Genomic DNA, 25,427 nt, shown 5'->3' with positions numbered 1-25,427 from the left:
GACCCCATGTTCCACATTATCCATTAACCAGCTTCCCCTGGCTCAACTGAGCACATCATAAAATTATTTTCAGTAGGAGTGAGAACCCACCTCTACATTTTATGACTTGTATGATAAAGAAACAAGAAAAATACGCAATTTATAAAATGATAATATGGAGTACTATGGAGCTTTTAAGTTAATGGGACATACAGGGAACGGTGTCATTACCAAAAAAAAGAAAAAAGAGGAAACATGTGATGCTGCTGGTTGTGGTTGGATCCACCATGCAAAGAATAGAGCAAAACCTTCTAAAACAAGGAATGTGCAGATGTTGTCACTTTGCTTTAGCGCTCCAAAATTTTTTCTGAATTAAAAAAAAAAAAGTAACCAGACAGCTTCCATCAGTGAACAGAAGTGTGTGAACCTTCTTTGTCTTGGCTTTCCAGCTCACGAAGTCCAGAGAAATGGAACCAGAAGAGCCAGATTCAGTAAAGCTGAGTCACCCCAGCAGCCACCCTGGGTAGGATGGTGCACGGTGAGGACCCGGGGGCCTCCGAAACAGGTGTGAGCTCTGGGGTGGGTCACAGACAGCAGATCAGCTCTTCCACAGTCTGGGTCGGGTTTAGGGAGGGGATGATAAATTTGCAAGTACACAGGCCCCAAAGCTCCTCACCCACAGCTGGTGTGTCGCCTCCTCTTTGCAAAATTAAGGGCGACACTGCTTGTTACAGAGCCTTGTGATTTTCATCTACTGAGAATAGCTGAGTCGCTAGGATATCAAAGGGTGACGACAAGTGGCGGATCTATTACTAGTGTTTGATGACAAACATGAACTACTCGTTATATGAGACAGAGTAGTAGTTTCTCATAATAAAGAATACAGGTTCAGGAGCGGAAATGCCTGAGTTCAAATCCTGCCTCAATTGTTGACTGGGAACCTCAGTGAAGTTATTAAAATGTGGCATTTCTCAGTTTTCTCAACTGTAAAATGGGAATATTAGCAGTATCTAGCCGATAGAGTTGCTACGGGGATAGCTGCGGTGAGTCATTAAAATGCATGGAGTCATGCCCAGCTCACACTAAGTACTCAGTAACTCTTTGCTAGAGTCCTTCAGGAAACCATTGCTGTACAAATGCACTAAGCCCCTCACAGAGCCCCGGTTCCCACAAGCCAGTCTATTCCATTAGCAAGAAAACCACACACACAAACACACGCACTGGATTAGAAACCTAGGGTGATACCTGCTGTCTGAGAAGAAATGGATTTGGAATCAGAATAGGACCTACTTGTCTCATGAGAAGTGCTTCAGAGAAAAGCCACACTGCCTATGGATCTTTAATGGGTTAAAGTGGATCAGAAAGCTCCAGACAGCCCCTGGTTGCTCCACAATCCTTCACCAGATAAAGCAGATCTCTGCTCTTCTTTCACATAAATTTCTCAAATGGCAGGTCGAGGGGCACTGGCTGCCCAACTCAAGCGTCCTTCATGTGGCCTTTAACACAGCACTGTGGGCATGCCAGACGCAAGACTGCTCATCATCTGTGGAAGGCTCCAGATAAGAAGGGAGCCCTTAAGTCACACAGCCTCAGAGCCACGCTTACAGCAGCATCCCCTGGGGAGATGAGACGCCCAAAGCCAGGTCCCTATGCCAGGAGACAGGTCCGATCTCCACGGACGGGGCCAAGGCACTTGCAAGTTATAGACTCCCCAGTGGATTCTGATGCCCCGTGGTGGTTGACAACCACTGAGCTGACTGATGCTCTTATTTTCGAAGTAGGGACATCCAGGCCAATAAAGTGATATAAGGCCATGGGGGTTCACGAGTGGGAGAGCCAGGATCACTCCAAGGGCATTTTTAGTCCAAACAAAGTGCCAGTGTTCTCAAATGCAGAGAGGGAATTGCAGAAGGAAAAGGCATCTCAGAATCACATGGAATTCTTTTTTTTTTTTTTTAAAAGCCTGGTTCCATCTCCCACCCCTCACATTGTCTCAGGATCTGATGTGCTTCTGATGTACCCCTGGCTGCTCAGCGGGAGTCCCCAAACATCTGCACCAAGATGTCCTGGTCCTCTCCCATCCTGAGGCTGCAGCCCAGAGTTTCTACCTTTGAAGCGCTCCTCAGCTAATTCTTACATGAATCTAGGGTTGAGAAACACTCCTTGGATGCTCAGATGGTCATTTATTGAAATAGTAGCACATCATCCATGATTAATAAAAACTGGGTTAAGAACAGGCAATGACGAGGTGATTTGAAAGGAGAGGCCCAAATGGGAATCTAGGAGCCCAGGGGCAAACGTTTGGGGCAGTAATTTCAGATCAGTTTCCCACGTTTTGGTGTGACCTGCAATTACTTTTTATCCCAGAGAACTTAATTGGAGTTAAGATTCTTTACGTACCTCTTATTTGCTCTGTCTATGCAATCTTGGTGTTTGTTTTATCTTCGATGTATGAACACTGGGCATGGGGTGGAGGGCAGACATGGTCGTTTTTGAGCAGGGTCCCCACTGCCAAAGCTTTGGAAGAATCCTGACACATGACACACAAGGTCATTTTGTGGAGCAAACTGACTCCTCTTGTATTTCATAGCACATCGAGGTTCCTGGAGGAAGAACGGACACTAGCTAAGACCCTGAAGGACTCATGTGCCCTCCCTTGGTTGCTTACTAGTAATTGGTTCTTCTTGTTCCAGGGTGTCGATTGTTTGGGTGATGGTATATCTGGCTGAGCATGCTGCTAAACTTGGGGGCACTTGGTGAGCAATGCTGTCATCTGGAAGGGGTGTGACATATACACACTGTGAATCAGGCTCATGACTCTTGAACGCCCATTTCCACAATGCAGGTGGACTCGTGGTTAAGGTTTCCCAGGACTCATCCCGCCAGCATGTAGCAAAATTTATCTTCCCCGCAGCCTGACTAGTAGGGTGAAACCTATGTAACCATGGTGGCCTCTTTCTAGAACAAACGAATGGACTGGTGCAGCCACAGCTCGCTGCCCCCCACAACGACCTTCTGTCTGCTGCTGGGGTCTGCAGGAGTCAGCAGTCTGGATGGGGCTTCTCACCAGAAGTCAGATCCCTGCTGCTGCTCAGGACAGCAGACTTATGTTCCAAGTACACTGCAATATAAAAACTCGGGCTTTTGCTGAAAGCCTTCCTTTGTCTGTTTCCTAGCCTCGCTTACCATCCGAAAGACTCCACAGAGTTGATGTTTCCGTTCCTTTAATTCAGTGTTTGGGATGACCCAGCCCCAGCCCAGCTGTCTCCCCAGCAAAGGGGTGTGTGTAAATGTTGCCCAGTGTTCTGGCCTCTCTTCTTTCTTTGGGTCGGAAGCAAGGCTGTCACGCTGTATGTTGTTATTTAAGGGATATGCTGAGATGTTTCCTTTCTGTGGTGGAAAAGATCTTTTCAAGGGAGGCTCTTTATTCCTCTGACATTTCCACTCTTGAAAAGCTGACCCAGTTCCCGCAGAATAACAAAAGAAGCACACAGAGAAAACAGATTCCCCTGGGGGACTGATAAACTCAGGTGAACTCTGGCCAACTGCGTTTCCCTCAGAGAATCAGGCAGGCTGCCAGAGAGCTGAGGCACATAGTCACAGCCCAAAGATACATGGACAAATTCGGATCTGCTCAGCTTTGAGCCATCTTTGAGTCCTTTGGTAGGAGTCCATATAAGGATGCAGCCAATCCCGTATCCAGTCTATGTGTGCAAGCGCCCACTAACATCTGGACATCTGGTCTACCATTTGTCTTTCTTCAGGCCTGCAAGCGCCTTCTTGGGGCCTGAGGGATCAGCCTCAGGCCCGAGTTCCCAAGTCAGTGTGAATGAATCACAGCGGCTTCCAGGGGGCCCAGGACATGAGCCAACTCACATTCACTGTAGGTGTTGAACTCTGCAGAAATTAGCATTGTAAGGACGCAGGTCTGAATCAAACTGACTCCATGACAGACTTCAATCTTCCCTCTGACCTTGGAGGCCTAGGTGTCAGTTTCTCAGAATCATTAGACAATAGAAGGGCACACATTGCCCAAGGAAGGAGGGACAACCCTTGTAACACCCAATCAGGAAAGGCCAGCTAACACCCTTAACATTCCTAAGGGCAGGCCTAAAGATAGAAGCTATAGATAATCACCTATTGCTTAAGGCTAGTCACACCCTACCTGAGGGTCCTGGGCCCACTCTGTGATTGGTCAATACTCTAAATGTTGTGAGTGGCTCCTACCAAAAGTAACAATGTATGGTTAAAGTTACTGCCAATATTGATAGGCGATAGTGATTGGGTCACTGTACCTGTGTCACAATTTCCTGTGACTCCCCCTTCCCAAACCCATAAAGGCCCCACCCCGCCTTTGTTGGGGGCTCTCAGCACGGATCTACTGCGTTGGTGAAGTCTGTGAGCCTGAGCTTATAAGCCCATAATAATAATAAAGCCCTTTGCTTTTGCATGCGTGACTCGGTCTCCCCGGTGGTCTCTGGTTTTGGGGAAGATATTGAAATCTTGGGCATAACAGCATGATTTGGAGTTGTAGCATCTGGGAAGAGGGGGGGCAATAAATGGACGCGGTGCCAGGTCCTGTACAACTCATACAACTTTAGACATTAATGTTACTCATCTAATCCTTGCCCAAAAATTCTGAACAGAGGTTAGTTCCTCTGTTTAACTCTATTTCTCACTCTTCTCTGATGGTCTTTCTTTGCTAACAGTTCACCATTTCCCTTCTGATACCAGAACAAAAGAGAGGCTCATGGTCTAATTTCACTGTCCTCTGTTCTCCTCCATTTCGGGTGGGTCTGAATTTTAAAACCATGACTTGCTTTTGTGACTGGCCTGTAATTATCCCTCCTAAACCATGAGTCGTTTGTTTGGCCTTGTTATGTAAAACGCAAAGAGGATTTCCTTAGAGGATGTGTTCTTTTCATCAGAATTGGTGGACAAGGAAGACCAGTAGAGGTTGCCTCTTGACTTATGCAATTTGTTTCAGATCTTCTCTTTGATAATATCCCTTGTCCTTTATGTTTTTGATCTAACTCATTGCCTTTTTGCATGTATTTTTCATTTACTCATTCAACAGTTTCTGTACGTATCTGTAAGGATTGCCTAAGGGAATAGAAAAACAAAGAGGCTCCCGACCCCCTGAGAGTTGATGGTCAAGTGGAAGAAACCAACATAAGATCAGCATAGAATCATCAAGAACAGAACCACGCACTGGGAGAGAGGCAGAGAGGAATGCCTCAGGGGCAGAGGAAATAAGGATCCCTTACTTTACCAGGGAAGGACTGGGAAGATTCCACCAATGAGGCTGCATTTGAACTGAGCCCTAAAAAATAAATAGGAGCTTGAGGACACTGCTCAGTGTCAGTTGAGTGGCCAACTCTTGGTTTCGGCTCAGGTCACGATCTCATGGCTTATGAGTTTGAGTCTCACATCAGACTCCCAAGAGCCCGCTTGGGATTCTCTTTCTCCCTCTCTCTCTCTCCTTCCCTTGCTCACGCACTGTTTCTTTCTCTGTCTCTCTCTTAAAATAAATTAATAAACTTAAAAAAAAAAGAATAAATAGGATCTTTGTAACTGGATAGTGGTGAGGGCAACTGAGGAAGAAACATCAGCTCATACCAAGTCCCATAGTCAAGATAGCATGTAGGCTTCTGTGGAAGCTACTGGGGATTGAGTGGGGCGTGAGCCTGAAAATATGTCCATGGTAGATGTGTTCTAGAAAGGTGACTCTAATGACTGTGGGAAATGGCCCGGCTGTTGCTCTGACTCTCATATTTATTACGCAAGAATGTGCTGGGGCTGCTATCAGCCAGGCACTATTCCGGGTGATTGCGGCCCAGCCCTGAGCAAAACAGTGGGCTAACTTGTCTCATCTACTCCTTCCTAGTCCCCAGGTGTGGGTGAAAGTGAAATCAGGAGTTTCCTCTGTTTGAACTTGAATTAATATTTCAAATTTATGCAGAATTCATGTCTAGCAGAAAATAATAATGAGTTCAGTGGCATCAAAGCTATCAAATGTCCCTGATGAGGGAATCTTGCTATTAATGATGGGAAAAAATGTGTTCTACACACACACACATGCACGCATGCACACATGCACACACATGCACAGTTCTTTGCACACACGTTTGGCAGATTTGTGAGTGGGAGGGGCAGGTGTGCGGCACTGGCTGTGGGCCACCATAATATCACTTCTAAGCAGCCTACAGACCCTCTGACCTACATGTGTGTGTATCTCTCCACCCCAGAGCCCCCCAAATGTAGGATAAACCATCTCCAGGCCCAAGCCAGCTCCACGGCAGCTAGAATAGTCATGCTGCCTCTGTCCCTCTCTCCCTGCCAGTGTATTTATCACTCAGTTTTCCGAGATGCCTAAGGCATATTCAGCTCTAAGGAGGTGAAAAACAATTTCTTATTTAATGCCAGGATCATGCTTCCGCTTTCACGTACATCACCTCATGTAAGCCTCCCGAGTATCCTGAAAGGTAAGCATTGCCATTCCTAATTTCGTTCCAGTCAGCTGAGGCTCCGAGAAGTTAGATGGCCAGGCCGACACGATAAAACGGGTATGGATCAGGAGTTGCTGGAGTTCATGCTCAGACCTGGGTCCTAGCTCTAGGCTAGAAATATACCCGTGGGTCTCCTTGGAGAGGTTTCACCCTCCTGAGCAGCCTACAGACTCTCTGACCGACATGTGCCTACCTAGTTTCTTCATAGGCAAAAAAGGGATATTGATTTCAGAGGTCTGTCGGGATTCAGTGAAATAGCGTTATAATGTGATTGACCCTCTGCTGGCACACAGCCAGGACTCGGTATGCAACAGCTATCCTAACAAATGGTTAAGTTGGGAGTCCAGGGTTCCCTCTAATACTTTACCTCCTCCATTTTTTCCTGCTTCACCCTTAATATCAAAGAGATGCCACCAGTTCAAGGCCAGAGTCTAATGAACCGTGAAAGAACAGTTTTCAGGTATGAGCTGCCAGCTGGGATGCGTGTTGCTCATAATCCGACCCTCTCTCTCTTTCTGCAGCTCAGTCCCTCAGGGCCCTCGAGGATGAAGAGAGCAGCTATTCTGGGACTCAGAGCACATGAGGGTTTTCTCTTCATTGAGTGGCACTGGCAATAATCCGATCGCAAATAATACATAGAGCTGACTGGTGGAGCCAGCCAAGGATGCCCAGAGAGGCCAACATTCAACAAATGATGATTAGGCATCAGCTACCTGGGCATCAGTCATACAAAGAATTCACAGCTCGGTCTACAAGGGGCTCAGGGTCAAGTCAGGAAGACTGACAAGTCCGTTCAGAGCACAGAGCACTGGGAGAACACAGAGAAGGGGCCTCTAGACCAGACTGGGGCCTGGGGAAGGTGCAGGAAAGAAGGAAAGATGGTCCTCCTGGCCACTGCTCCTTTCTGGCACCCCCAGAGAGGGAAAGATGATCCAGAAAGGGCCTGAAGCCCTACCATCCTTGCATAAAGAGGGGATGAGTGTCCCATCCAGCTTCCTGGGCAAATCAGGTCAGCATGTGGATGGCACATGAATGGTAGTGAAGACAGGCTGCCTGCAAGCATTAAAAGCATCTGATGACTGAGCTCTATTCCTATGACAGAGCGACTATTTCCCCAAAATGTCCTTGACCATTTCTCTTGATCTATTTGTATAATTCCCTTCCACTTAGGCACTTAAGCGAAGTTCAAATACAAAATAAGGGCTGTTGGTAATTTCCCACAAAGTTCCAAAACACGATCATTGACAGGATTAGGAAACTCTCTCTGTTCATCCTGGTGGAGGAATCGGAGGTGGAATCAGATGGAGAGGCACGGAGAGGGAGGCCACACCGGGACCTGCCAACATTGCCCAAAACACCTGGCTGTGGGGGTGGCGGAGGGAAGAAGTCACATTCCAGGGCAGCCAGGGGAATCTGAGCCTCACAGTGGGAATTAAGAACGCTTGCATCAAATTGCATAATTTAAAAAAAAAGATTTAAAAAAAAGTTTCCTTATCAAGCCTGGGTCCTATCTAAAGAAGTGTTTTTGTGTGTGGCAGTATATGTGTTTTTCTCTGGAGTCTTGGGAAGCACTAAGACCCTTAACAATACAATGCACCCAGCCCAGGGGGTAGGACGCGGCTGCTCTGTTTTCCCCTTTGCAAATACAATGAATATTGTGGAGAGAGTTCCTTATGCCCACTCTTAGGCCGGGTGTTGTGCCCGGCACTGCCGGTCTGCAGAAGCTAGCTGTGCCTTCCCAGACCCTTGCGCGCTGAGGCTGACGCAGAGATCCCAACTACAACTAGAAACACTTTGAGCAAGTATATAAATCAATGATGAAAAACAATAACACTCTGGACCAGCATGGGGTAAATGCTGCATATAAATCTTTGCATTACTGCAAACCTCCAAGGTACTGCAACTGTCCTCAGGTGCTTTGGAACCAATCCAAAGTGCATAGTTTAGTTAAATGTGCCTATCCAGATGTCGAGATAAAATTAAGGCCTCGCTTGGACTCCGTACCCGAGAACTCCATACCCATCTCTGCATGACTAAGTCACTTCCTGAAATATTTAGTGCAGTGTGAAGGGTCTGGGAGAGAATTTCAGAGAAGCTGGAAATGGCTGAAAAGTTAGAAGAGTCACAAGGAAACATGACTAGCGGAGACCATCCTACTTACAGAAGGGAGCTAAGTGAAAATGAGCTCCTCTGGGGTGGATTTCAACAAAACCTCCCCAGGTCCCCGGAAGCCGGACGGGAGCAAGTAAGAACTTGATGTAAGCTAGTTGGAAGAAGTAGAGCATGAATCCAATTTTGTACTTAATCTGCAGGTAAATTGGAATGGATCCTCATTTCCCTAGTATTTTTCTCCAGAAATTTGGGGGGAATTTGGCCAATCTTTGCCCCATGTGGCCCCCATACACTGCCAACAGGCAGATAAAACATTGTAAGATATTGGATCTCTCCCGGAATACTAAAGTTTTTCGGAGACGCAAGTAACAAAAACTGACGTTAGCCAAAAGGGAACGTGCTTGAAGGCAGTGGAGTAACTCACTGAATGCAAAAGAAAGCTGAACCAAACAAATGAAATGAATACAAGTTTCAGGAAAGGCAAAACCATAAAACTCGTCTCTAAGGCCCCAGCGCTAAGGTGCCTCAAGTCCATCATTCTGAGGCTTGTCTCTTTTGTTCCTGGGAGAGGGGATCTGGTGGGTCTACTGCAGACCTGCACCACTTGTGAGGCCAAAGCAGGGACATGGACATGGGAAGGGCATGCCAGCTGGGCATCAGCTCCTGTATTTCAGGAGCAGTGCCAGAGAAAAGGGGTATCCACGTGAGCATCCCCAGAGATCAGCCCTGTCTGTTCTCCCCTTTGATACAACAGCATATGGCCAGGAGTTGTTTCCAAACTCCACAGGTGAGAGGGGTAGGAGGTGCAGAGAGAGAGGGAGGAAGATTTAAGATATTGCTAAATATGGATTGTATTCCCCAACCCTCTAAAAAAAAGCTGTGAAGTTAGGAACTGGTCAAAGAAGACAGCAAGAGCTTCCTTTTGGTACTAAGATTCTGTGATGTTTGTGGTAAAATGTCTGCCCTGTCATAGACCAGCATTTGTCAAACTGTGTCCATTAGATGTCAATCAATGCTCTATGAATAACAGAATTCCATCTTTAATCACATTTGAGAACTACAAAGTTAAAGTTTGTGTCTGCAATTGTTACTTATGTTTGTGTGTTTTGTGGTAGAATTTCTCCTAATGTTAATATAGACTGTAACTTTCCAAGAGGGGGATGGGATTATGAATGTAAGTTTTCCCAATTCATCTGACCCTGAATCCTTCCATTGAGGAGTGATTTGAAACCTCTGTATTTTTGGTTTTTTGTTCTTGAGCAAAACCCAGTGATGTATTTAGGGATGCTCGTGTTCCACACAGTACTCTTTGGGAAACACTATCATAGACTATATCTTTATAAACCTTGGTAGTTTTCTCATCTGCTCTATGCAAAGAATGAGCAACACAGAAAGCTGCCTACTTTATTTTTCTTTTTAATCTGATTTTACTATTTATTTTGAGAGTGGGGGAGGGCAGAGAGAGAGGTAGAGAGAATCCCAAGCAGGCTCCATGCTCAGCAAGGAGCCTAACTCAGTATTCGATCCATGAACTGTGAGATCATGACCTGAGCCATGCAGGTGCCCCATAAAGCTGCCTGCTTTCTTGATAATGTTTCATTTAATTGTAGATTTATTTTAGACAGCTTTTTGCCTGTTAATTTATATAAAATAAAATTTACTCTTTGTGGAATACAGTTCTATGGATTTAGATACGTGCATGGAGGTGAGTCTCCAACCCCATAGTCATGGTGTAGAACCGTGCCATTGCCCCGCCCCCAAATTCCCTCATGCCGCCTTTCTAATCAATCCCTCCCCAGTCCCAATCCCTGGCAACCACGGACCTGTTTTCCATCCTTACAGCTTTGCTTTTCTAGAATGTTATTTAAATGGACTCATGCATTTGTAGCCTTTGGGTCTGGCTTCTTTCACTTCAGCAGAACAGCATTTGACATTCGTCCATGTGATTGTGTGAGTTAATAGTTTGCCCCTTTTAATTGCTGAGTTGTGTTCCCTTGTATATATGGGTCACAAGGCATTGCCTCATTTATCCAACGAAGAAGATGATACAACTTTCTTGTCAGAATGATAAATCAAATAGAGCCTTTGTTCATAGTTAACAAATGAAGTGAAATTATGTCTCCGTAAAAGGAAATATCTGACAAATTGGGACAAGATTGACTTTTTCTTTTGCTGGAGGATAAGAGACCAGGAGGAGAGACTAAGTTTGTACGTAGCATTACTAAACATAAAAAAAAAAATCCCCTGCAAACTCCTATGCAACTCAAGAGACTTCCCACAGAAGTGATGCCGGCCAGAGGCATTGGAGGGTTTATTGGTTATTTGGTCCAGTACCATGATCTCATTTGCAGAACCAATAAACAGCTCACTTAGAAGCAGGATGTAATGGGCAGAAATAAAGTTCTTAACATAAGAAAAACAAAAGCAACTGAATATTACTTATGAAGGTCAGAATAATGAATTACATTCATTTATCTAGTTGTTATCTCATTCTTTTCTGAATATTACCCAGTCTCTCGTGATTCTCATAGAAATTGCTGGATTGGATTTATAGACCAGGTGTGTCTCTTGCTGCAAGATGAGACAGGCCACCCTCAGACGACTCAATTCAAGACAACTTGTCGATTCTAACTCTCCATTTTGCCTCTACACCCACTGTTGTCAATGGAGTCTGATTGTACTCCTACCAAAAATGGTGCATTTTCCCCTTGGTTTGAAGAGAGCCTACTCCATGATTCTGTCAGCCCAAAGAAGAACTGGATTTGGGTCCCAAAGCATCTCTGAAGATGAAGAGTTACATAGATAACTTTTGTTTCTGCTGATGTTTCACTTTGTTTTGCTTTTTCTTTTTTAAAGTACTTTCTGGAGGTCAAGTTTACTTCTCTAAATATCTGTGACAGTTTCTTCTGACACTTCTAGGACCCCAGGAGTAATTCCATTTAGAAGGTGTAAGATTCTCAAAACTTCACAAAGATATCCTATTTAAGGAGAAATATGGTCTTATTTTCTTGGCTTGATACTCAGAACTGGAGAGTTTCTGTTGTTCATTTGATGAATATTGAGTATGTTTAGGACAGACAACTGTCTCTGCCTTCATATACCATATAGATACAGAACTGGCATATTTTAAGACAACTTAGTTGAGCTTAATGTGTTTAAAACTATCTTCATTGATCTATGAGAGTATCATCAAGGTGTCTACTTCTGGAAAATTTTCCAAGTATTGACCAAAAGAAATTATTAGAATTTTAAAATAAAAATGGCTGCAGACTTTAACTTCCTTCAGAACTACACTTTATTGATATAGATTCTCCATGTAAGAAAACTGTTGGGATTCATAAAATTAAAGAGGAATTAATACATAATAGTAAAGAAGAATGCTATTCATTTGAAATGATTGAATAATGTATGTACCCAGGATGGCCTTTGCATTATGTTGAAGAGAATTTCCTTAGAGATAGCTAAGAACTCAGAGGAAGAAGTGGAAAAAAAAAACCCAGAGTTTTAGGAAATTTAGATAATAGGTTACATGTCATGTTTTTGAAGATGTCCCCAATTCTACTTATTAAAAGGGGACAGTAAGGATTCTGGTAGGTTATTAGTAAGTGAAGGGAGTGTGAGTCAAGGCTCTGGTGGCTTTTCAGGTGGATATTAAACTGCCTTCACCTCTAGCGTAGAGAAGGGTCCATTCCCCATACCATTACATGCAAAAATACCAATGTTAGCCAATGCCTGAAAAGGACATGGTTTATCAGAAGTACCTAGCAGAGGGGATATTGAGAATGGTGAGTGGTCACAGAATCTGGGAGCCTCGCAGATACCACCACCCCATACCCACCACACACCCTGCCTGGTCTGCAGCAAACCGTGTGAAATGAAATCAGGTCTCAGGTGCCTTGCTCCGAATCATGATCCTCATTTACTGGGAATATCACCTGTGAGCGGCTGAACTGCTAGATGTAGGAGTCAGTCCATGGTTTTCCCTTGGTGTGAAACTCTCTAAATAGGTTGGCCAACCTATTTTTAGAATAGCTCGCTTTCTCTGCCAAGAATCCAGCAATGACGTTAGAGATTATTGGTACCATAAGATCACAAGGTCTATGAAGAAGGGAGAACAGATCAACAGAATAAGCTTTGGGGACCTAGGTCACTCTCAGGATAAAAACCCACTGATGGTTTCCCACTGACTTTAGGAAGCAGTCCAAACTACTTAATGTGTTCCCAAAGTTTTTGATGACCCCTGTTTACCTCCCTTAATACACTCTACCATTGGCTACTTGGCCTTCTTTCAATAACTTGAATGCCTAACATTCTATCCTGTGGTTGGACCTTCCAATCGGTTGTCCCCAGTACATGAAGATTTCTCCTCCACACCTGTACCCCTTCACCTGCACATCTTGAACTCCTCCAGGACCTTCCAAGGTCAGCTGAACTCAACTTCTTCTTAGGGAAGCCAACCTCAGACTAGCTTAGGTTCTTGAGGCAGTACTTGGGATTGGCTACCTAAAACCCACCTCAAACCCCACCTAGGGGCCTTTCCTACATACAAATATTAGAATACTAAACAAACAAACAAACATAGGTACATTTCCTAAACTTTCTTACAGTGAGATCTGGATATGGCCTATACTCTGCAGAGTTAATGCATCTACCACTATAGTGCTTCCTGGAAGTCCCATTCTAGCTGGTTTACTACTCCTTCTGGAAGTTTCTGTAAATTCATTACCCTTCTTTTTAAGCTAGCTAGAACAGATTCAGTTTCTTGCAATTATCTGATGAATACAGGCCTCCTACTCTATACCCTGATTGTTCACTGTACTTTTCCTTCATAGTATACATCACAGCTGCAAGTAAATAATTGTTTAGTTTTGGGCATATGTGTCATCTCTACTGGATGATAAACTCCTGAAGGACAGGGGTTGCGTTGTATCTTTAGCACCTAACATCACACCCTTCATGCATTAGGTGCTCAGTAGGAACTGGTGAATGAATGAGTGAATGAATAAATAAGTGACTATTTCTTCAACCCAGATATCTCCTTTATTAGCAATTTCACCTTGAGCAACTTAGTTCACCTACCAGAGTCATGGTGTTCTGAGGAGATAGTGCTCGAACTCACATGACCTTGTACAGATCAAATGGGAGAATACATTTGGAAATATTTTATAAACATTTTATTCAAATGTTAGAGGTTATTATTCTGGGCTACTGAGAAACAAAGAGTAAAGAAGAAAACACGGTCAATAATTTTTTGGAGCCCAGCTATAATAGATCTTCTATTTTCTTAACATTGAAATCTATGCAAGTCCACATACATGAGAAGAATTTGCAAATCCCAGCGTCCTTTTATGAGCTCCCAGATGTCCAGAACTCATAAACATCTGAGAGTAAGATTAAATTAGAGTAAGAGCATGGCACGGCTCTGTATAGTAACCCAAGGTCAAATAAACATCTATTGGGACACATGGAGATTCTTCTCTTGGATGATTCCAAAAAGGGTTTTGGGATATGTGTTTATACAAAACATAATAAGGACTCAAAATATATAAGTAAGATTATACCACAACTTTGGAACCCAGGCTCCATCATTCAAATGGTACTTAACCTTGAGTTAAGTGCCATAAAAATGCTCCCATTCATTTTGGTTGCCTGTCGTGTGCACCCGGTTGAATTATGTGGGGCAAAGTGCAAGTACTCATCGACCTGTATTCCTCGGGAACGGAGCTGGACTTCCTGATCTTTTGCTCATATTTTTTCAGAATCTACTTTGACTCGAATGCTCTGTTGACCTGTTTTGACGGCTGGGTGAGGGAACTGAGGACTGAGAAGAAGTGATGGCCATGCATCTTCTTCGGCAGGAGGAAAAGAAAAAAAATAGTAGCAAAGGAAAATTGGATAGGCTTGTAAGGTAATTAGCAATTTTCGAATGCAGCAGTGGGCAAAGGAAACAAAACGTAGAACATGTATTAAAAGTCAAGCGGATGGTTTAGAAAATACAGCTGTAGGATCACACAGATTTTGACCATCCAAACCAAATTCAATTATCATGTCTGTGCTGCTTTTCTATTTCCGCCACTGAAAGGCTATTATTAGGTGCTCTCTCTCTTTTTTACATCTCCAAGTAATGCCTTCATAAAACATTCCAAAAAGTAAACATTAGCTTTAGGCCATTTGATTACTGGTTTCCCAGAACGCTATGTTCTGTCCTGTTTCTCTCCATATTCCTTTAATATTAAAAATAGGAAATGACTGAGGGCAGTTGAATGGCTCTGCCTTGGAGGCTGCCCCCACCAGCCAGCCTCTCAGGCATTGTCGGGTCCTCATCCCTCTAAAGCTCATTTCATCCTTATTACATAGACAGCCTGATGCCAAGCAGGGAAAAACAAAATCCAAAAACACCAAAACCAAAAAAAAAATAAAATAAAATAGCAACCAACCGAACATTTCCTTCCTCTCGACCCGTTATTAATGTTTTCCACAGTGCCTATGCTTTGTTTCACACACCTCTGCAGCTGGGGCTCCTTTCAGGTGAGGATTTTTAAAATATTTTGTGCTAGATTATCATCTGAAGTGAGAACTGGCTCTGAAAGTGTCTCTGAACAGGTGAGGTGAACAGAACCTGGGATCAGAGGTGACACACACAAAGGCCCCAGGCGGGCAGCACCCAGGAAGTGCTAGGGGCTGATGGAGGTACGGGTCATGTCTACCACAGGTGGCGCTCTTACTCAGGTGCTACTTCCTCCACGCTCTGGGCTGACCCCCGGGTGGGGGTTGGGGAATGATGTGTGACATGCCCTCATGGAGGAACCACTCTTGGGAGTTTCCGAGGACTCAAAGAGAATCAACAAAGAAGCCAGATCTGTGTATTTCTTTGGAGGTGGAGATGAACAGGAGTTGAACAGAGGCACCTGTTAGGGAATTTCTCCTGTATTTCTCAAAAGCAACGGAGAGCCAAGTTTGTCCAGTTAGTCTGTTTTCCCTCAATACACACCCTCTGAAGCAAAATGAAAAGGGAAAATGGTGAAGAAAAGCAATAGTCACTACTGTTAAGCCAAAAAAGAACTTAATCCTGAAACCAACTTCATTTTTTTCTCCACTAATTTTAATATTTATCAGTGAATCTTGTGTGCAGCAATTATTACTGGGTGTTCTAATGGTGACTTTCTATTTCTCTCATTCCTTCTGCCTTTTAAATTTGGAATTTTTATTCAAAATAATTCGCCTCTCTTCTCCCATTTATTTATTGATGTATTAATATCAGTAAAGATTCATGGATATTTACTTTATTCTTTGGGATTTTTTTTATTTTTTTATAGTTTATTGTCAAATTGGTTTCCATATAACACCCAGTGCTTCTCCCCACAAGTGCCCCCCGCCATGACCATCACCCCCCTCCCTCCCTCCCCCTCCCCCTTCAGTCCATGGAACCAACTTCATTTTAACATAAGCTTAAGTAACATTTCAGAAAGCCTTAAATCAGATGTCCTCTCACATTCTCTTCAGGCCTCCAATGACATTCAAAAATACATTTGTACACAGCTGTGATTGTTGGACGCGAATGATTTTGTCTTCTCCCCCTGAAATTTAATATTATTTTCTACATTCCCATGCATGTGTCCCAACCATTTGTGAAGCTGGTATTTGTTATATAGATTCCGACCCCATTCTCTCGTCTGCTTAATCATTCAACAAATATTTATGAGTGCCTCCAGACATAAGAGACCCAAATAGATAATCACAAAGAAGATGCTGAAGGATAACGCACCGGGGTAGTTTTTCAATCATGTTGAAACCAACCTCTCTCTTTTTTGTATATTTTGCAAAGTCAGACTTCCGCATCGCAACACGGAGACATTGCTCCTAAGGAAAAAGTGAGCATAGTCCAAGATCTCATTTCACTTCCCTGGGTTCTAGCTTCTTCTGTTTAAATGGAGAAGCGGTGAATTTGATATCCAATTAGGGTCCCTTCCTTCACTGAATTCTGGGGTCTGGGCTTAAGGAAACCATAGCAGCACTGCATATATTGTTTGCCAGACATCTCACAGTCACCCCTACCAGTCAGGATGCTTCTCTCTAACCCGCTAATTCACCAGTGACAAACGATTAAGTAAGAAGGTAAAATGTGTGTCTTAGTGCTTGGCCTCAGACTGTGCAACCTTGGCAGCTGAGGCCGGGAACTTGAGAGCTGGGAACACACAGACAGACATAAACAGCATAATTTTCTTTTCCGTTTCTTTCACTATGTTAAGGGAAGATGAAGGAGGGCTTTGGGGAAAACTTTAAAAAAATCCCTTCTGTGATTCAAAGACAGGAATGAAACATGTTCCCTCTTTAATAAATATGATTTTTATGTTTTCCTCCAGCCACCTATGAATCCAAAAGATTTTTTTAATGTTCTTGGCACTGGTGACTCCTCGTCTGAGCCCATTGCTGTTCCGATGTCCCACTGAGATCTACAAGCGATCAAGAGATCAATAATTCCAAATGGCGTTTTCACAGGAGCATTTCCTTCCACAGTACGTAGAATGTTCTTTCGTGAAGACAGATGGACACAGTCTGCAGGCCCCTGCTTACTCGAGAGAAACCGTCTTTGAAAACTTTTGACAGCCAGCGGGAGAGCACGTCTGTTTCTATTTAAATGAGCTCATTATAGTTAATATTTTTGTGACTTCCAACCAGTTGTTCAATCATTTCTCAAGTGTGATACATTTTAATAAAAAATGAAACACTTTATGGCACAAATATTATCGAGACCCCGTTTTAACTACATCCTTTTAGGAACACATTTGCTGGAACCAGGCACTGTTTTAGAAATGAGGGCAGGGCACAGTGCTTATGACGTTTCTTTGTTTGCTGAAATAGATGTAACTGGAATGACAAACAGCCTCGAGGTACCTAAGGAATCACGTGTTGCCCCTTTTTACTTTGGAGGTCTCTTTCTTTGGCAGGGATTCTGGTCTGGCCTCGAGGATTTTATGTTATTGACTGGTTTAAAAGATATATGAAATCTATAGTCTATCTGACATTTTATTGACCAAAATTATCTAGTAGATGGCATTTCTGAGCTTACCAAGCAAAATGATAGTTGATATGTATAATATTGATAGAGTGCAGTGAGCTATAAGCCAAAAAGTCAGATAGCATCCAAAATGTCTGCTCCAGAACAGGAAATGTCAGGAAACCTTTTGAAGAAAAGAAATCTCTCCTCTCCTATTGGAGAACTTCAGAGTGTAATTCTGGGGCCTTTTCATTCTGGAATTAAGGGGCCTCCTTTAAGTGTTATTAGGAAGTGGCATTTAGGCAGTGTGCACTTGCAGTGAAAACCTATTTGAGAGAACAGCCCTGTGGGGTGACATGTGATGGGGGCTGCCACGGCGAACAGAAAGGCATGGATTTCAATGGAATCCAGGAGGGGCGCCTGGGTGTCTCAGTTTTAAGCATCCGACTTCAGCTCAGATCATGATCTTGTGGTTCGTGAGTTCCAGCCCCATGTTGGGCTCTGTGCTGACAGCTCAGAGCCTGAAGCCTGCTTAGGCTTCTGTTTCTCTTTCTTTCTCTACCCCTCCCTCACTCATGCTCTCTCTCTCTCTCTCTCTCAAAAATAAACATTAAAATAAATAAATAAATGGAATCCAGAAAAGACAGAGGTCAAGAATAAGAAATCCTTACTGCTTCTTCTCCAGTGTAAGGATTGAGCTCACGGGAGCACCAAAAATTCTGTGGTGTATGCTGGGTGCATGTGGTTAATTCTGTAGATCACTTCAGCTCCAGGAAATACCCTACAGAAGCCTCAGTTCCCTATGTTCAAAGACCAGACATAGCACATTGACTTGGTTTGCCCATAAAAGGGAATAAATTGATTGAGCCAAGCAAATATATCCATTCAACTTAGTGGTAAATTATGACTCATAAGTTAGTAAGTTGACTTTCAGGTACAAATTCACCTCAGACAAGTTAGAAAACCACTGGGTGAGGTACAGACTTGTCGTCCTGATTTCCACTAAGTGGTAAAGATCCACTTAAATCGATGCTGACTCCCTAAATTACAGAATTACAGCCGTAGAACCAAAGTATTGCATGTCTCTGACTTCACTACCCAAGAAAAGTGAACTAATGTTAAATGGAAATTGTGTTATATTTTAATTCCTTTAAAAGCATCCTTAAAATAATAATAATACTAATACCTGGTTGTTATTAAGTACTTGCTACGTGCCATGCACTCTTGTAATTTAAAAAATTTTTTTAATGTTTTATTTATTTTTGATACAGAGAGAGACAGAGCATGAGAGGAGGAGGGGCAGAGAAAGAAGGAGACACAGAACCAGAAGCAGGCTCCAGGCTCTGAGCTAGCTGTCAGCACAGAGCCTGATGCGGGGCTCGAACCCACGAACGTGAGATCTGACCTGAGCTAAGTCGGAGGCTTAACCGACTGAGCCACCCAGGCGCCCCTCTTGTAATTTTTTAAAATATGTATCATTCGTTTAAGTCCTTGTCACATACCTTAGAACATCCCCATTTTCCATATGAGACAATGGAAGTACAGAGAGGTTAAATACATTGCCCAGGATCTCACACCTAGTGAAAGGCATAGTCGAGATTTGCACCCTGACATTTTAGCTCCATAGTCCATTCTGTTAAGTAGTAGGCAAAATCTCCATTAAGCAAATAATGTATTGAGTAGCATGTTCCATTCTCCGACTAAGCCAGACAAAATTTTTATTAAATTAAACAACACTCCCCTGTTCATAATAGCAATCCCTAGCATTTCTTCAGCCTGCTTTGACTTTGGCCATTAGGAATACATCCTTTTTCATGACTGCAGTGTGTCTGAGGTCAGGATTTCCACTTGTGGTATGAGGACTCTTTCCCAGGTCAACCCCTTGCCTTTCAACCACAAGCGAGTAATCTAATATTCTGCAATGCAGAGATCATCACTGGGCCAGAGAAAGTGGGGGAAGGGCTGAGCCAGGCTGCAGTTCTTGTTTGTTTTGCAGTGTGGATACCCAGACTACACAACAGGTAACTTCTGCCTCTTACATCATTTGTCTCCTTTGCCAATTATCGGCCCTGGGAGGGTTAAAGGAAAACGTTTCTCCCTCGCTGTTCTTGAAGCAAATACACAATTAAAACACAGGTGTGTTTTTCACATTGGAATCTTTGCCACAGAAATTCTAAGACTTTACCCTGGGAGCATAACGTAACCTCCCTGTGTCACCGAATGAGAGAGATGGGGAGCTCTAAGGAGAGACACTAATCTCAGAGCTTGCCTTCAACAACGCATTCTGCACGGCCCGTGAGGGGCACCTGCACAACAGAGCATGTCAAACAGGTGCTCTGACCACAGGCATCGCCTAAGGGGACGGCCATCCCGAAGGGGTAAGACTGAAGCAGCCAGACCAAGCCTGAACAGTGGAGACTTCAATTTGTCTCTAATTGGCATTGCTCAGGGTCCAGGCAGTAATCACCCCAGCTTGGTGGGGCAGGGATGGGGGGCAGGAGAACAGCTAGCCTGGAGGGATGGGACATCTTCCACCATGCAATCTTTATCCAATCACTTGCTTATTCATATAAACACATTTTTAGGGAAGGCCATCTACGTCCAAACATTGAACAAGACAAGAGCTATCCCCTGCTCTCAATGAATGCAGAGCCTAGCTCAGGAATCTAGGTCAGCAGAAATCAAATTCCAAACAGCAGCCCTCCTACCCTGGGAGAAATACACAGAGGGCAATAGTTCCATGGGCAAGGTGAGTGGTTCGGGTGGGGAGGGAGGAAGGGGTCAGAGCATGTCCAGCCTGGGAACCATGTATGTGGGAGCACCTATAAATACAGGAGGACCACTGGTGAGGTTCAGAGTCTTCAAGGTCAAAGACAATGAAGTTCAGACTAGCTAGCCTGTCACCAAACCACAGAGGCTGTATGCTCTCTGCCCAAACTTGACTTCCTGCTGCGGGACAGCCCGGGCTCCACAGACCTTGAGCCTAGATTAAAGCCGTCCCACAGGTAAACTGCCCTACAGATGCAGGGGGCAGTGGGCTGGGCTTGGCAGGCAGCGCTGATAATGTATTTGAAATTCATGGTATGGTATGTATTTTTGGTATGGTATGCATTTCTGTTCTGAGCCTGACAACTCAGACTGACTATAGAAAGTTCTGTAACCTCTCAACAAATTAATTTCTTGCTCATATTATAGATGAAGCAGTGTGTTTTTTTCATAATGTGAACTTGCCCATCAAAGTTTTGCTGTGAGGATTAGAAAGACAGATGCTGTGCACTGAGCAGTGTGAGGCTTGGCACATAGTAAGTACTCAATAAATGCAAGGCATTTTCCTAATTACTCAGTCCTATCAGCTGGTAACAATGAACTTGGAGAGGGCTAGCCACCCAGGATCCCTGATGCCAAAACTCGCAGTTAATTAGAAAACGTGAAACCCAGCCCGCAAACAAAGGACGGTGCTTAGTTAGCCCCGGGTTCTTTTTGCATCTTATGGCCTGGCTCAAAGCAGGAGCCCACATGCCAGGTGGGACTGTGGAGATCTGAAGGAAGCATGTGGTTTGCTCTGCTCATCTGGCATTGGCATTGACTTCCAGGACCGACGATACACACCCAGGTAAATTGTATTAAACTGAGCACTTGAATTATCCTGACACAGGAGACCGGGTGCAGGATTATCTCATATCCTATCAATAGCGCTGCTTGGATTTCCATCCTCACCTTAGCTGAACCGTATGGACAGCTACCTGATGCCCGAGAGCGAAGGCCGCTCAGGACCGGACTCCTGGTGGGTGCAGAGAAGAATCTCAGTCAGCCCCAGCGTTTCAGTGGGGAAGGCTACAAAAACGCCTGGACCCGGGCTTCAGGTTATTTGGTGTCAGAACTATTCTTCCTGGAGCGTGGCTGCGGTCACCCCTTCATCCTGGCTGTATTTCCCCCGTGAACTAACACTGACTGGCTCTCTCACGGTTGCTCAGGTTACACATCAATCCTCCTTAAGATGCAATGTCGTGCGTGGTGCTTGCTGTTCCTTGTACAGCCCAACCCGGCTGCCCTCCGGAGCAGGCCCTTTATTCCCTCCATTGTGCTCATCAGAGACACTTAGCGGCTTTCCTGCTCCGATGCTGAATTAATAAATTACAAATGCCTGTTATCAGAGATGCGGCGGTTTTGACAAGCGATGTAGTTGATCACAAATGCAAGGTTGTGTCAGGGAGACCCTGTGTTTTCAGGGTGTCGACGGCGGATCAGCCCTGAATTTGAAAAATAAACAGGCGAGTTTGATGAGCTGAATTTCATGCCAGAGCCTCTTAATATTTCCTGAGGTTTCTAATCAAAGGAGCGCCTTAACTGGCCCCAGAGGGAAATGGAAGATGAAAGGCGCTGACATTGAAGCCCGCTCCACCTTATCCCAACGTTTTCCTCCCTCCTTCCTTTTGCCTGTTTCTAAAAATAGCCTGGCAGGTAAGAATTAGAGACAGGATGTTATTTAGTCAAAAACAAAAACCAGCTGCATAATGTACCATACCTTTAAAATTTTTAACATCTATTAAATTAAAATCAAGGAAATTGACATAGATAGGAGGAAAGAAGACCCAGCACCTCTAGCTTATGCCAACTAAAAATAAGAATTATTAATGAGGCCCGGCTTTCTTCTGCTGTGCACATTAATTATTTATGATAATAATACTCTGCACTGCCATATTAAAGAATTTTCTTCACCCAGCTTCCCAGAAAACTCTATCTTCTTGGAAAAAAAAAAAAAAGGAACCTCAACATGTTAAGCCCACAAAAGAATACATTCCTCTCGGTGTATTTATTATACTGGAAGATGAATATAGTCTTGGGTTATTAAACTGGAATGAAAAACACATCTTATTAGAACTTACATGGTGATTTTTATTCTCACTAGTTTCATATAAACTTAATGATGCAGACTGCATTTTTATGCTCATCTATTTTAAAATGGTGCCTGAAGCAAAAAAACCTTCCATTAATGCCAGTTTGGTATTTCAAATACAATTTGATGTAATTTACTTCAAATATATGTGCACAGAGAAGGGTAATGCCAAGTGCATTTTCTAGATTCAAATGTGGGTTAGCTCATGGCAATGATTTATTAAACATAAGTTTTTTGCAAAAAGAAATTCTTTTAGTTGTAAAAATTTTTTTTAGGAAATGAACCTCTACTAGGTTTTATTTTCAGGGGTGCTGGGAGAAAGAAAATGATGGGTTTTGTGATAAAAGACTAGCTTTAGCCTTATTCTAGATTTTAATATTTATCAACTAGAAGTGAAGAATAATACATTTCCCTCCAGTGATACACTGAAGCTATCTAAACCCATTGTTTTTCTTAAACGCATTTACTGTAGAATTATATTCATGGATGTGTCAACATAAAATCATCCAGTTTAGAGAGGTGTTGTATGTTTCAAGCTCAGCAAATTGATATCAAGTAAATTCTTAGATTTCCAATCTTTCCATTGTCTCTCAATGATTTTTAGAAGAACTATATTTAAAAAGAACTTTAAAAAATACGTTTAAATAGTATTGCCAGAACAGTTGCTCCTGGACACCAGTCAAGCCTGATTTGCATGTGTGAATCTCAAAAGGGGAATTCATGGCATCTTGTCCTTTTTCTTGTGTGTCAGTTTCTAGTCTGTTCTCTGCTGCTCCAGGTGGACACTGGATTATTATTGTTACCGGGCTTCATCCCTCCAGTAACGCTCTAATAAGGCTACCAAGCTGCCTGGAGGGTTGAATCTTCTGTGAGGGCCCTCCAAAAACAAACAGTGCGCCTTGGTTTCTTCTTCCCCCTGCGTCCTGTTTGAAATCAGTTTCATCAAGGTCAACCAACCATTGTCTCTGAGCTCTAAAGTGTCCCCTCTGCTACAAGAGGAGGGGTCCCCATGTCCGAGATTATTTTTCAGCCTTGTGGTATATCCCCATGACACAGGGAAATTGAGTCTTTTGCACTTGGTCTGTATGGTCCTTCTCTCATTGCTTGGGTTTGGGGGGGGGGGCACAGAGGGAGGGTCAGAAGGGACACCTGTCAGTCCCACGGTGTGCGCAGGGTAGAGACAACTGCCCTCACTCTTCCCTTCCTGGTTTCTTTCTTTCTTTTTTTAATGTTTTATTTATTTTTGATACAGAGAGAGACAGAACATGAGGGGGGGAGGGGCAGACAGAGGAGACACAGAACCGGAAGCAGGCTCCAGGCTCTGAGCCAGCTGTCAGCACAGAGCCTGACGCGAGGCTGGAACCCAGGAACATGAGATCTGACCTGAGCTGAAGTCGGAGGCTTAACTGACTGAGCCACCCAGGTGCCCCTTCCCTTCCTGGTTTCTGCAGAGAAGTGGCCTCACAGGAACTGGCAAGGATTGCTAGGGGGCAGATGGGAAACAGCTCTGCCTTCCCAGGGTGCTGGGTGAATGGCCGGAGGCAAGGGACCTGGTAGAGATGAAGGAAACCCAGAAACCCGGTGCCTGTGCCCTCGTTGGCTTCTCTCTCAGCACCTCTGAAAAACACAGCAGCCCAAGGAGTGAGATCCATCACTGACAAGGACTGTGCTCTCTGAGAGTGGGTAGAACCTTCTAGTAGGTAAGTCTGGGAGGGAGAAAGATAAGGATTTAGGAAGACGGTCCCTGACGTAGCGGTGCCTGGGTTTAACCCGGGTCAGTACTGTGGAATGTTGAGCTTCAGTTTCTGTTTCCCGGGCTGCAGTGGGGGGAGGGAGCGGAGAGCAGAAGACACAGACAGAAAGAGGCAGGAGAAGAGCTGGCTTCTAGTTTCATCAGCCTGCAGGTGACCAATAAATGTTCCTCCTTTGATGCCACTGATCAAGTCTGTTGGTAAGAAAAATAAACAAGCCTACATTTGGGGCGGGTGCTGCATTTCCAGGAGCGCTGGCCGTGTGTGGCCATGCCCCAACCCACTTCCTTCAGAGACATAACGGCTCTGTGTTCCCTTTGTCCTTGGGTAGAAAAAAAGATAATTCTTTTAAGTTGTGCAAAAATCTTAAGAATTATTTACTGACTTAAAAAAATTTTTTTTAAGCGGGAACGCAGTTCCCAACTACCACAAATTATGCAATCGGGTTTCCCACATTTGGACAAATCCCAGATCAGCACATCCAGAGTACTATGGATACGCCTCGCCCCGGGAAAACCACCTTCGTGGGGGCTCAGTTGGTTAAGCGTCTGACTTTGGGTCAGGCCATGATCTCCCAGTTTATGGGTTCGAGCTTCATGTCCAGCTCTGTGCTGACAGCTTGGAGCCTGGAGCCTGCTTTGGATTCGGTGTCTCCCTGCCTCCCTCTCTGCCCCTTCCCTGCTCCTGCTCTGTCTCTGTCTCTCTCTCTCAATAAATACATAAATAAAACAAAAAACCTTTTTTTAAAGTATAAGAAATACTTCATACTCCAACCCAGGACACATGCCTAGAAACCCACAACCAAGACGAATTTCACAAAGCATTTTCCCTTTGTACAAAGGGGACAATGCTGATTTTTTCTTTTATTCTATTCCAGTTGCGGAGCTAAACCGATTGGACCACCCACTACTGGGTCGCACAGTTGGTTGGATGACCAGCCGCCAATCCTGTGATGCTCAAAGCTTTTCCAGGGTCCCAGTCCTGTGTTCAAGTTCTTGTAATTGGGGAGGGAAGTGTCATTGACTGACTGGCAAAGATACTTTGAGAGAAGAAACTCTTTCCTTCCTGACTTGGTATGGGGAAGGAAAAAGCATAGCATGTAAGGAGACAAACAAAAAGCCGGCTCACTATTTTGGATGAGGAGGGAGCAGGAATTTGGGGAAGGAAAAAGAAAAGGGGGA

At 44.0% G+C, this 25,427-nt stretch overlaps 1 pseudogene; it reads right to left on the bottom strand.

Annotated features, from left to right (window-relative positions):
• Positions 1–24,650: 24,650 nt before the first annotated feature.
• LOC115297354 lies at positions 24,651–24,794 on the bottom strand (annotated as a pseudogene).
• Between the last annotated feature and the right edge of the window lie 633 nt (positions 24,795–25,427).

Source organism: Suricata suricatta, chromosome 7 (genome assembly GCF_006229205.1).
Source record: "Suricata suricatta isolate VVHF042 chromosome 7, meerkat_22Aug2017_6uvM2_HiC, whole genome shotgun sequence".
NCBI classification, from domain to species: Eukaryota; Metazoa; Chordata; class Mammalia; order Carnivora; family Herpestidae; genus Suricata; species Suricata suricatta.
The sequence above is the reverse complement of the archived record's forward strand: the minus strand, read 5'-3'. Positions and strand labels throughout refer to the sequence as shown.